Raw genomic sequence first — 3,759 nt, 5'->3', positions numbered from 1 at the left:
CAAAAAAGGACCCAACAAACAGTATATATAACACTACAAGCAGCACACTCAGTTTGCTCCCCCCCCCCCAAACAAACAATATTTACTATACACAAAACTTTTCTATACAGGCAAGCAGTGATTGGCTGTACACAGAGTGCATCTCCAGAGACCATTTTGTTTTATATAAGCGAGTTCTTGATCCTAATTTCTGGGTATAATACACGCTTATATGAATTATTATTTACATCAATATGCACTCCTCCCGCAGTCTCACCAGTAAGGGTGCTACATAATGTCACCGCATCCAAAGGTGATCACATGCAGGCAATTTTCCACTAACAGGGCACTCACCGATACACAAACGATATAACCACTTTTGAATTTTACATCACCTTGAGAAATCTCCAGTTATGGGAAACAGTTGACTTCATATTCATACCACTGAGCTGGTAATCATTCTTAAGACACATCGGCACCCGACAGGAAAATACAAACAAAAACATTGGCACCTACAGGTAAAATAAACACACACTGGACCCCAAAAGGGCGGAAAAAAACCTCAATGGCCTCAGTAGGAAAAACACATTGCCCCCACACTCCCTTGTGGCCTGTGCTGTATCACACTGCAGGGCCGGATTAACAATGGGGCGGGTGGAGCTGCAGCTCCAGGCCCCCCATCACAATAGGCCCACAGCACCTGTTATGCTGCTGCAGCCAGGATTTTTTTTCCTGCTACAGCAGCTTACAAGTGACAGTACCTCCTGCGCGCAGTTAGATGTATTGATAGGTAGTAGATGCCGGCGGAACGGCTCAAAGCTCAAACACATGGGCAGGTGATGCAGGAACTCAGCAGGGGGCGGGACTATGGGGTCCAGGGGGCGGGGCTACACGGGACACTCAGGCTGCCTGCTGCTCATGGCTGCTGCTGCTGTGAGAGGGAGAGTTGAAGCAGGAGAGAGAATGCAGGGACGGCCCAGCCCAGTGAGACTACACTATCCTGTAGTGTGTAAGGTACAGGGAATTGTGTGACTGTGTGTGTGACTTGTGTATGTATATATCTGTGTGTGTGACTTCCATGTGAACTTCTATATGTGTGTGTGTCTTGCATGTGAGCAGCTGCAGGGGTCAGGAGTTAGTATAGTGCAAGGGTAAGAAAGTGTGTGACTGTGAGAGAGCGCAAGGGAGGGGGTGTGATAAAGCGCAGGAGGACGGAGTGTGTGACTGTGATAGAGCGTAGGGGAGGGGGTGTGATAAAGCGCAGTGGGAGGGAGTGTGTGACTGATAGAGCGCAAGGGATGGGGTGTGATAAAGCGCAGTGGGAGGGAGTGTGGGACTGTGATAGAGCGTGGGGGAGGGGGGGTGTTACTGTGATAGACCATGGGGGAGGGAGTGTAATAAAGTGCAGGGGGAGGAATTGTGTGACTGTGATAGAGCACGGGGGAGGGGGTGTGATAAAGCGCAGGGGGGAGGGAGTGTGTGACTGTGATAGAGCACGGGGGAGGGTGTGTGTGACTGTGATAAAGCACAAGGTGAGGGGTGTGATAAAGAGCAGGCAAAGGAAGTGTGTGATAGAGCATGTGGGGAGAGAGTGTGCTAAAGCGTAGGGCGTGGGGGAGGGGAGTGTGTTAATGTAATAGATTGTATTGTGGGGGTGGGAGTGTGAATGTAATAGAGTGAGGGGGGAGGGAGTGTGTGAGTGTGATATAGCGCGGGGGGAGGGAGTGTGGTAAAGTGCAGGCCATGGGAGGAGAGTGTGTCAGTGTGATGTAGCGCAGGCCGCGGGGGGGAGGGAGTGTGTCAGTGTGACAGTGCCAGATTAAGGTCCATAGGGGCCTGGAGCTGAAATTTATGAGGGGCCTATTTTATGCCACCGCAGGGGATGTTAAAACTCTATGGGGGTGTGACTAGTAATGTTGGGGGTGTGGTTGATGTTGTGAGGGTGTGGTCTGCACAGGGGGTGTGACTAGCGCCTACCTTGAAAAACCTCAATCTCCCTCACTTCTTCAGTTACTGTATATCAATAGTGTAATGTGAGAATCTACAAACGAACAAAGGAAAACATCTCTTGTTAATGTGACTGTAATATGGTAAATGGTGCTTAGTGATGACATAAATATGAAACCTCTCAACGAAAGAGGCTACATGTCGCTTAGGGGTGTCATTAATGTGAAATCTATCTAAATAAAAAAAAATGTTTTACCTTTGTAATAAGTAGTTATACTGAGAAGATATATCAGGAATGGTGGAAAGAGGGGGTGGGGTTGGAGGGAGGGTGTCACACGGACAGGGCAGAACAGGGGGAAGACTGAGGTGACCCAGCATATAGTAGTATGTGTACACACACACACACACACACACATTGCTCATCTCCAATACATAACTACAGTATAATGTATCAGGGGTTGCTGACTGGGAAATGGCATAAGACACACGGAGACGCATCATCTTACGGACATGTTATAGGAATGTCACTGCAGTTGTAGTGAAATCAGATGATTAATTGCAAACATTGGAGGCAGTAGTCTGTCAGAGATCTGCACCTAGCATGGGGCAGGTGAAGTTTTTGAAGTTTGTGTTTTAAGATGCACCAAAAGGGTTTGCAATGTCTAAAGAAGCTGAAAGTGGACATGTCACTGCTTGCATATACACACGCATGGCTGTACACCAACGAAGGGCTTGTACCAATAATAGCATACAGCAGCAACAGATGCACTCACAGATGTGCCTGAGTTTGACTCAGAATCAGGCCCAATATTTTGGTATTTATATATGTATTAATTAGTGATGAGCGGGTTCGGTTCCTCGAGATCCGAACCCCCCGAACTTCACCCATTTTACACGGTTCCGAGGCTGCCTCGGATCTTCCCACCTTGCTCGGTTAACCCGAGTGCGCCCGAACGTCATCATCCCGCTGTCGGATTCTCGCGAGATTCGTATTCTATATAAGGAGCCGCGCATCGCCGCCATTTTCACTCGTGCTTTGGAGATGATAGCGAGAGGACGTGGCTGTGTTCTCTTAGTTTCTATGTTCAGTGTGCTGCAAATATCTGTGCTCAGTGTGCTGCAAATATCCGTGCTCAGTGTGCTGAAAATATCTACGTTCTCTGCCTGAAAAACGCTCCATATCTGTGCTGCATTGTAGTATATAGTAGGAGGACAGTGCAGAATGTTGCTGTGACCACCAGTATATATAGCAGTACAGTACAGTAGTCCATTGCTCTACCTCTGTGTCGTCAAGTATACTATCCATCCATACCTGTGCTGCATTTTAGTTGTGCGCAGTATATAGTAGGAGGACAGTGCAGAATTTTTCTGTGACCACCAGTATATATATAGCTGTACGCAGTGGCGTAACTACTGCCCCCGCAGTCCTCGCGGTGGCTTGGGGGCAAAGGGTAGCGGGGGCGCCACTGATTTACAGCAGACTGACATGCGGACGAGCGTCCGCATGTCAGTCTGCTTTCTCCTTCCCTCCGCCGCTTGTTGGAGGGACACGGAGGGCACAGCCTCTCCTGTGTCCCTCCTGCTGCATCATCTTCGGCGGCCGCGGGTCTGATAGGGAGAAGTGCCGTCCGTGAGCTCTAATTGGCTCACGAACCGGCACTTCCCCCTATTAGACCCGCGGCCGCCGGAGATGATGCAGCAGGAGGGACACAGGAGAGGCTGTGCCCTCCGTGTCCCTCCAAAAAGCGGCGGCGGCGGGGGGGGGGGGGGTGATATCTGGCACTGGGGGGAATATCTGGCACTGGGGGGAATAACTGGCAGGGGAGGGATATC

This window comes from Pseudophryne corroboree, chromosome 6 (assembly GCF_028390025.1).
Source record: "Pseudophryne corroboree isolate aPseCor3 chromosome 6, aPseCor3.hap2, whole genome shotgun sequence".
Lineage (NCBI taxonomy): Eukaryota > Metazoa > Chordata > Amphibia > Anura > Myobatrachidae > Pseudophryne > Pseudophryne corroboree.
This window is presented reverse-complemented; position numbering follows the sequence as displayed.